Raw genomic sequence first — 10,323 nt, 5'->3', positions numbered from 1 at the left:
TCCAATTTTCTGTCAATGGGCAGGGCTGTGTTCCCTCCCTGTTGTTTGACCTGAGTCCAAACTATGGTGGAGGTAATGAAGATAATGGTGACCTCCTTCGACAGGTCCCATGCACACACTGCTGCATTCAGTGCCCCCAACCTTGCAGCAAGCCACCGCCAACCCACATCTCCGGTGGGGACTCTTGGATACTCACAGGCAAGTCTGGGTCAGTCGCTTGTTGGGTCACTGCTCCTTTCTCCTGGACCCTGGTGAGCACAAGGTTTTGTTTGAAAGAAAAAAAAAAAAAAAAGGTTTTGTTTAAAGAAAGCTGAGCACCAAAGAATTGATGCTTTTGAACTGTGGTGTTGGAAAAGACTCTCAAGAATCCCTTGGACTGCAAGGAAATCAAACCAGTCCATCCTAAAGGAAATCAGTCCTGAATATTCATTGGAAGGACTGATGCTGAAACTCCAATACTTTGGCAACCTGATTTGGAGAACTGACTCCTTGGAAAAGACCCTGATGCCGGGGAAGATTGAAGGCAGGAGGAGAAGAGGATGATAGAGGATGAGATGGTTGGATGGCATCACTGACTTGATGGACATGAGTTTGAGCAAGCTCTGGGAGTTAGTGATGGACAGGGAAGTCTGGCGTGCTGCAGTCCATGGAGTCAGAAAGAGTCGGACATGCCTGAGTGACTGAACTAAACTGATAAAGTACTTTGGCATTGGCTGCTATGAGAAACTGGAATGATACATCCTGTTTAAGTCGGAGTTGCTATAATATATTCGGGGAGACGGATTCATGTTAACTTTTCTCTTGTGGGCATATTGTGTCCATCTTTTAATTTCAACATGAACATGAACTGCACGCTATTGGGAAAATAATACAAATTTTAAATAAACTAATCGGGACAGAGAATAACTCACAGGTTATATCTCAGCTGTATGTGAGAGGGAAATAAATAGGTTTGGAAGGAGAGCAATAACTGATCCTCTAAGTTATTACTGAAAACCAACACAAAGGAAAATATATTCTGTTTTATTTGTATCAAATGTGGACTCATCACTTTATCTTGTAGATCAGACCAGCAAACAGATCCAGACTGGCAAACTGTACATGTCAATATCACCCTGATGATTTCAGGAAGAATTGGAAACTGGAATCCATGTTTCCTAATTATTTACCCCACAGTCATAACAAAGGGAATATAGGTAGAAACAGGTTCACAGTATATAGCATGAATCAAATATAACACTACATCAAACTAAGGAACACACAAACTTTTCTTCATCTTAAAACATGTGGTGGAGCGCTACAACTTTGTTCAGGTGAGAACATGGAGTTTGACCATTTGAACTCATGGCATGTCATTGCTTATTTGCCTGCATTGTTCTGTAAGGGGTCTTGGTGCTCCAGAGAAGTGAGAAGAGTGCTTGCTTTGGGCATATTGGAACAATGCAGAAGACAATGGAAGGCATAGCAAAACATCCTCTGGACTTTGGGGTTGACAGAGGAAAGAGTCTAGGCAGAGGCTGGAGGAGCGGTTTCTCTGGGACCTGGTGTAGGCTGTGGATGTGGGCTGCTCTGTGGCAGAGCCCAGGTAACAGCTTGCTGCATCGAGACAGGAGAGACCCTTCTCCTCCCTTGGACATGAACCCAGCACCGCTCTGACACGACGGGGGTCAGTGGCTGTGGGCCCTTCCCTAACAGTGCTTCTGTCTTTGGTATGAGGCCTCCTTGTCTGCATTGGTAGGGGGTAGTCTTGTGGGCAGTAGGAGTCAGGTGCAGGAAGCCTTGTGGTAAAAGGATAAGTATCAGGTTCCAGCAGAACACAGGACACCCCCATGACTCCTGGGCATTTGAATATTGATGTTAATATGATTTTGTCAACAATCTGATCAAGTCTAGAGACTTTACAGTATTCCAAAACATACAGTTACAAATACAACTGCAGCAAGCAAAAGGTTTCCAAGAGGGGGAGTGAACAGTTTACCTTCTTCTCACCCCTTAACCTGATTGAAAATCATTAAAATCAAAGGTCACTCACTCTCACTGATGGATGTGGAGTACCCCTCAGGTATCCATTTAAAATTGGTAATCCATCTAAAACCAAATCCATCAAGACTACCACTGCTCTAAAGTGATGCTGTAATTCAGGATTCACTATACATTCAACACGTACCAGGTGCCGTGTGAGAACTGGTGATGGAAGGAGAGCTAAGTTGTGTTCACTGTCCTGGATTGACTCGGAAGAGAAGGGATCTGTTGGAAAGTACCACATCAGCAGGCTAACCTCAAGGAATCTATAAATACAGACAAGACCCAACATATGACAGTTCTAAGCATGATTTTTCACCTTTGCACTGGTGCAAATGAGATACATGTTCAGTAGAAACTGTACTTCGAATTTTGAATTTTGATCCATTTCCCCAGTCTGGTGGTGGTGGTCTAGTCTGACTAGTCTGACTCTTGCGATCCCATAGACTATAGCCTGCCAGGCTCCTCTGTCCGTGGAATCTTCCAGGCAAGAATACTGGAGTAGATTACCATTTCCTACTAGCTCAGGAGGAAAGAATATTAACAATCAAGGTGGCAGGAGCAGCAAGGATGAGGACAGCAGTCGTGGTTGCAGGAGAACAGGTGGACCCTGTGTCCTCCTTCCCATCACTCCTAGGGACACAGCCTTCTGGGCTGCAGCCTTGGTGTGGACTGCACCAACACAGTTCAAGTCAATGATCATTATTCAGGATACATGGAGGTATTTCTAGAAAGACATGACCTGGCCTGTATTTCCTAAGTATTTCCTAAGGAAAGTTTTTGACTTCCCTGATGGTTCAGTGGCTAAGGCTCCCTGGTCCCAATGCAGGGAGTTCAAGCCCCAGTCGGGGAACTATTAATAGATTCCACATGCCCAATGCTGCAACTACTGCAACGAAGGTTGAAGATGCCATGTGCTTCAACTAAGATCTGGCACAGCCAAAAAATAAATATTAAAAATGTTTAAAGTATTTTCATTGTTTTTTAAAAATTTTATTCTTTGATTCAGATTTGGCCAAAATATTACTAGAATAGAAATCAGAAAACCACTGACTACAGAAAGGAAGGATATTTGGGTTTTATTAAACAGTGGAATTAACAATGCTGAGCATTTTCTATCTGGTAAACACATTTATAAAAATGAAGTTCCATTTGAGTAATTCAGTTGATAATTTGAGATGGAAAATAATAATATTAATAGCAGGCTGTTTTTTGAGTAGATATTAAGGCCAGACATTGTGTTTACCACTTTTTTGTGCAAACCTCATCTTCTTTCTCTTCTGTGAAGTACTAACAAAAGTATAAACTACAACATAGGGGGGTTAATTTTTTTTGCCTGAAGTTCCTAAGCTCATCAATACCATGAACAAAGTTCACAGCAAGGTCTCTGTGACTCCAAGTAACACAAGTTCTCTAACCATGATGCCAGAATGCCTCTCCCAGAAATCAAGATTAGAGTTTCTTTGAGAGTCTTTCTATGTAATAATAAGATAAATAAATGCATAGTTAAAATAATTAATCTGAGCTTGTAAAGCCTGAGAAACCTGCCCTACCTAAACTCTCATGCCCTCAACTGTTCAGAAAGATCACCTTTTGGAGCTGAAGATTTAAGAAGCAAAAGCAACCAAACCATGACTAATCTATCCTTGAGTGAGACAGATTTGTCAGGAAATCCTTGCTCAGTGTACCAAACAAAAGGGATAAAATCCAAGATTCAGGGACTGGAGGAGCTAACTAAGAGAACGGAAGGTCAAGTAAGTTTTAGTTTAGCATTTGTAGATGAGAAGTATCTTTAAGAGTCAGTGGAAAACTACAGTTGCATACTATGAATCTGGGAAATTTTACCTTGACACAGATTCCCTGGTGGCTCAGATGGTAAAGAGTCTACCTGCAATGTAGGAGATCCAGGTTCGATCCTTGGGTCGGGAAGATGCCCTGGAGAAGGAAATGGCAGCCCACTCCAGTATTCTTGCCTGGAGAACCCCATGGACAGAAGAGCCAGGCAGGCTACAGCCCTTAGGGTCACAAAGAGTCAGACATGACTGAGCAACTTCACTTTCACTTTCTTTCAGTATGGAGAAGTCACAGAAAGATGCTGTTAGCATGAGACAGGGCTCTGAGGCTCATAAAATAGAATTTCCCATTCAAGAGGTTGGAGAACTGAGGTGCCCTTGAGGACAAAGGTGCAAGGTCTTGTCTGTGGTTGTCCCAGTTCTGACTGCTCTCTGGTGTCTAGAGTGGATTTGTTCTTGGCAATTGCTAGAGACCATTTGGAATCCTATAGACAAAATGAAAGGAAAACTAAAGCCACTGGTCTAAACCTACCTTGAGCAGGATTGTTGGTGAGCTTTGACATTTAATAAAATGAATATACTGAATCCAGTCTAGGACCAGATACATACATCACTCTAGCTGACAGAAAGAGACTCGTTTAAGCCTTATGGCAAAGAATTTTACCTGCTTTATTTTGTGATCTGAGCACTTCCTCATATACACTGCATAACTTATTGACCTGATTTTGGTCACAGGCAGTTTTTAACACCTTTTTTTTTCAATTAATTGACAGTTTTGCCAAATAAATTGTATGCAGAGCCTTAATGTATAAAACAGATCAATTCAGAACTCTCCTGTTTGTTCAGGAGGTCCCAAAATCCCCTGCATGATTCCATCGGCTTTTCCCATGTTCTAGCCAAGTTCTAGAGCACAAGTCTCCCATACCCAGCAGAAGACTGGTACCGATCTCAGCCTGTTAGGGACCAGGATGTACAACAGGAGGTGAGCAGGGGGCAAGAGAGCAAAGTTTCCCCTACCTCTCCTCATGGTTCCCCATTGCTTGCACTGGGTATTAGCATCTGAACCATCCTTTCCCATCCCTGCATCCCACCTCCGCTGCCCATCTGTGGAAAAATTGTCTTCCATGAAACCTGTCCCTGATGCCAAAGATGTTGGGGACCAGTGTTCTATAGGACACCTTTTACTCACTTCCCGTCTGCTGAGAGCCACCTTCATGAGAGACCGGTGGGGTTGAGACCCAGACTTCTGAGGAGGAGACTCCATATGAGTGGGGCTGGTTTCTCTGCTGGGACGCCATGGTTCTGAGAGAGTTGGAAGACAGAACTGAAATCAAATGCAGCTACTGCAACCTACTGCTGCTGGCAGTCTGAAGTAGTGCTGGGTTATGCTGGTAGGAAGAAAAAATATGACATTTGAGTAAAGCTAGGAGGGAGTTCCCAGGTGGCACAAGGGTAAAGAATTCACCTGCCAATTTAGGAGATGTAAGAGATGTAGGTTCAGTCCATGGGTTGGGAAGAGCCCCTGGAAGAGCACATAGAAATCCACTCCAGTATTCTTGCCAGGATAATCTCATAGACAGAGGAGCCTGGTGGGCTACAGTCCATAGAGTTGCAAAGGGTCAGACATGACTAAAGTGACATGGCACATGAGGGAGTTAGGGAATGAGCCTGTCATTTAAGCAGATCAATCAGGAAGTTGAAACAATAATCCAGGTATGTTGATGATGTGACTTGCAATAGAGATGGCAGTGGGGATACCAAGAGGTCTTGGAATTTGGAATACAGTTCTAAATTAGAGTAAACAGAATTTACAGATGGATTGAATTTGAAAGGAGAATGCTAAGCATGATTTAAAACATTTTGGTCTTAGATTTTAGGGAGATGTATGTTAATAAGTAACATTGCCTCTAAGCGATGGCATATAATGTCTGATTTCATAAATTCACTGGAAAACCAAATACGACATAAAAACCCGCTAAACTGATTGCCCAAAGTGGCTAATTTATTTACTTAGAAAACACTATAGAAACTTGCTTCCTGGCCACGATCCAGTAGTAGGGGTCAAATTTACTTCCCACCTGAAACAACAGAAAAACACACCCATTCTATGAAACACTGGTTTGTAAGACACAGGACTCCAGAAAAATTAGAACAGGAATCCCTGAGAGGAGGGAAACAAATTGAAATAAGCTCATTCACTAACCCAGTCTCTTCACATACTCAGGGGATACCAGCACCAGCTGAGCAGTGAGCCTTCTACTCTGAAGTCTGAGTCCCAGCATATGGGAGGCTTCCTCCAAGCTATTAAAGTCTAAAACCCCATTCCTCTTCCTCTGTTCCTGCAACCCATAGGGTTAGTAGCTGAATTCTGCTGCTTACTCTCTCTCTGTTATCTCTGTGACATTTTTAGTTCTCTAATACCAGCTTCAACCATTTCTTATACTAAAATCTCTTTGCTGTGTGGTTTCTACTTGTTCTAACTGGTATAGACTGCCTACTATGTGTTAAGACATGTACTAGGTCACTGAAGTTAAAAAATACCCAAGATTATGGAGATACTGATGACACATCCAGGATCCCAGGCTATCACATTATAAAGGCTTTGCCCTCAATCACTAAGTAACACTGAAGTCAGATAAAAGGCTTTGAAAGAAAAGTAAGGCTTTCAGCTTTACTTCTGAGATTATGCTTAAAGCCAGGATTATTTCTAATTGTGTGTTACGCTTTATTTTAAAAGATATTGAAGGCTAACAAAGGATAGAGAAGGAATGGAAGAATAATTTAATCTCCAGAATGCTATTACTATTATTTCAGTGCCTATAGTAAAGTATGCCCTTCCTTGGTGGCTCAGATGGTAAAGAATTTGCCTGCAATGTGGGAGACCTGGGTTCTATCCCTGGTTTGAGAGGATTCCTTAGAGGAGGGCATGGCAACCCACTCCAGTATTCTTGCCTAGAGAATCCCCATGGAGAGAGGAGGCTGGTGGGCTTAGCACACATGCATGCATATACTAATGAGTATAGATGCTCACTTCAGTAAAGCATATCGCCTGTTTTATGAGATTAGAGTTCTTCAGGAACATGTATCTGAGGTCCTAATGCAGGAGAAGACATAGCTTTTCCTCTTTGTCCATCCTTAATGGAGTAGGGGGAATGGAGGTATGTGCTGACAATTAGAGACTTGAGATGTTAATATCCATCAGTACAACACACTGCCTCTTTGAATGCTTGCATCTGCGCAGGAGACAGTAACTCTCTAGGGAAAAAAACAAACAAACAAAAAATGAAGTGTAGTACTACAAGAGAAGAAAGGAACTGGAATCTAGATTGAAGGCTGTGCTGACCTGAATTGTTCTATTGCAAACTGTGGGCTTTCCAGGACTTTATAATTTTGAAACACATTTTAGACTCTCCTCAAGGGAATAGACAAAATAAAGATTGCCAAACACAAGATATTACATCTTGCATTCCTATGTTTCACATGTGATAAATTTGTGCTTGGTATTCAGGGGTCACTATTACCAAAAAAATAAACAGAAAGTCCCAATACTTTACTAGGTGTGTGCTTAGTCACTCAGTCATGTCTGACTCTTTGCGACCCCATGGACTGTAGCCCACCAGCCTCCTCTGTCCATGGGATTCTCCAGGCAAGAATACTGGAGTGGGTTGCCATGCCCTCACTCACCCTGTATTGCAAGTGCAGATGAGATAAAAAGAAAATTTGATCTAGCCAGAATATACTGACGAGGATTTGGACTTACCTTTGCACCATAAATGGCTAGGATGCTGGATAAAGTATATGAAGCATTTTTAGATATTGAATTTACAGGAAATATAGGGCCATGATGTTTCAGAGAAGGGAAACACTTGAGGGAAACCTCACCATTGTCCCAGCTTTCTGCCTGGGGACACTTCCCCAGTGGGAGTGTACAGAGGCGAATCACAAGAAGATAGTAGGCTCACTGAGCTGAGAAGACAGAGATCAAAAAGTAGAGAGTTTGAGTCAGCTGGAAGATGCAGGGCAGGGCTCTGGTGAGGAAAGATTTATAGAAAAAAGAGCTCTAGAAATCTATTAAAGGTCCTTCTCCTTCTTGGCAAAATCCTCAGCTGCTTATACTGGAATAAAACTTCAGAGACCATAGAAAGAATGGCCAAAGGGCCGTAAACTGAACAACTCACAGTGCTCATACAGGGCAGGGAGTTGTTTAAGCTCTGGCCAGTCAGAGTGGAGCCCTTTGACATTCAATTACAGCATTCAGAAAGACCCCAGAACAGTCTTTTTTTGTTACTAGCCCTAAACTATTCCTAGAGTAAGGGTGAGGTTAGACCACCTTTGTTATTGTTGTCAGTCACTCAGTCATGGACTTGTCATGACCCCATGAATGGCAGCATGCCTGGCTTCCTCGTCCTTCACTGTCTCCTGGAGTTTGCTCAGACTCATGTCATTGAGTTGGTGATGCCATCCAACCATCTCATCCTCTGTCTTTCCCTTATCCTCTTGCCCTCAATCTTTCCCAGCATCAGGGTCTTTTCCAGTGAGTCAGCTCTTCGCATCAGGTGGCCAAAGTACTGAAACTTCAGCTTCAGCATCAATCCTTCTTCCATTGAATACTCAGGGTTGATTTCATTTAGGATTGACTAGTTTGATCTCCTTGCTGTCCAAAGGACTCTTAAGAGTGTTTTCCAGCACCACTTTAACAAACATTAAGGAAAAAAAAAAGCCTTGGAAGAATTAAGCTAATCTGCCAGTAACTTAAGTTCCTGTGAGAATAAAGACCAATACTCTTTCAAGGAAGACAGCATTCAGATACTCACCAATTTTTACATTCACTATGTAACAAAATAATTAAATAATTATTAAATAATTAAATAAACAAAATAATTAAAACACAACCAAAAAAAGGGATAGAAAATAAGATATATAATGAGGGGGAAAATCTATCAATAGTAACAGACCCAGAGATGATGCAACTAGCTGACACAGACTAAAATTTCTTCAAAATATATCAGTACAGGCATAACTTGGAGGTGCTTTCAGACCACCACAATAAAGAAAATATCTCAATAAAGTGAGTCATATTTTTTTTGTTTCTGAAAGCATATAAAAGTTAAATTTACACTATATGGTAGTTTACAAAGTGCACAACAGCATTATATCTGAGAAAACAACATATAAACCTTAATTTAAAAATTAATGCTATTGAAAAGAAGGCTCTGATCTGGTAAATTTTCTTAATGCAGGGTTTCCATAAAGCTTTAATTTGTAAAAGAAAAGAAAAAAATACAGTATCTGCAAAAAGCAACAAACTCAAGCACAATAAAATGGGATATACCTTTAAGCTGAAATGCCCAAGGATTTAACAAAAACCCGAGCATAATAAGATAAATGGAAAATAAAGCTTCAGGCAATGAAAAGTACAATATTTCCTTTAGGCCTGACTGGTTTGATCTCCCTGAAGTGCAAGACAGTCTTAAAAGTCTTCTCCAACACCACAGTTCAAAAGCATCAATTCTTTGGCATTCAGCCTTCTTTATGGTCTGGCTCTCACATCCATACATGACTACTGGAAAAACTATAGCTTTGACTATATGGACCTTTGTTGACAAAGTGATGTCTCTACTTTTTAATGCACTAAGTTTTTCATAACTTTCCTTCTAAGGAGCAAGCATCTTTTAATTTCAGGGCTGCAACAGTCATCAAGACAGTGTGGTACTGACACAAAGACAGAAATATAGATCAATGGAACAGAATAGAAAGCCCAGAGATAAATCCACGAACCTATGGACACCTTATCTTTGACAAAGGAGGCAAGGATATACAATGGAAAAAAGACAACCTCTTTAACAAGTGGTGCTGGGAAAACTGGTCAACCATTTGCAAAAGAATGAAACTAGAACACTTTCTAACACCATACACAAAAATAAACTCAAAATGGATTAAAGATCTAAATGTAAGACCAGAAACTATAAAACTCCTAGAGGAGAACATAGGCAAAACACTCTCCGACATAAATCACAGCAAGATCCTCTATGACCCACCTCCCAGAATATTGGAAATAAAAGCAAAACTAAACAAATGGGATCTAATGAAACTTAAAAGCTTTTGCACTACAAAAGAAACTATAAGTAAGGTGAAAAGACAGCCGTCAGATTGGGAGAAAATAATAGCAAATGAAGAAACAGACAAAGGATTAATCTCAAAAATATACAAGCAACTCCTGCAGCTCAATTCCAGAAAAATAAATGACCCAATCAAAAAGTGGGCCAAAGAACTAAACAGACATTTCTCCAAAGAAGACATACAGATGGCTAACAAACACATGAAAAGGTGCTCAACATCACTCATTATTAGAGAAATGCAAATCAAAACCACAATGAGGTACCATTACACGCCAGTCAGGATGGCTGCTATCCAAAAGTCTACAAGCAATAAATGCTGGAGAGGCTGTGGAGAAAAGGGAACCCTCTTACACTGTTGGTGGGAATGCAAACTAGTACAGCCACTATGG

This window comes from Cervus elaphus, chromosome 21 (genome assembly GCF_910594005.1).
Source record: "Cervus elaphus chromosome 21, mCerEla1.1, whole genome shotgun sequence".
Taxonomy (NCBI): Eukaryota; Metazoa; Chordata; class Mammalia; order Artiodactyla; family Cervidae; genus Cervus; species Cervus elaphus.
This window is presented reverse-complemented; position numbering follows the sequence as displayed.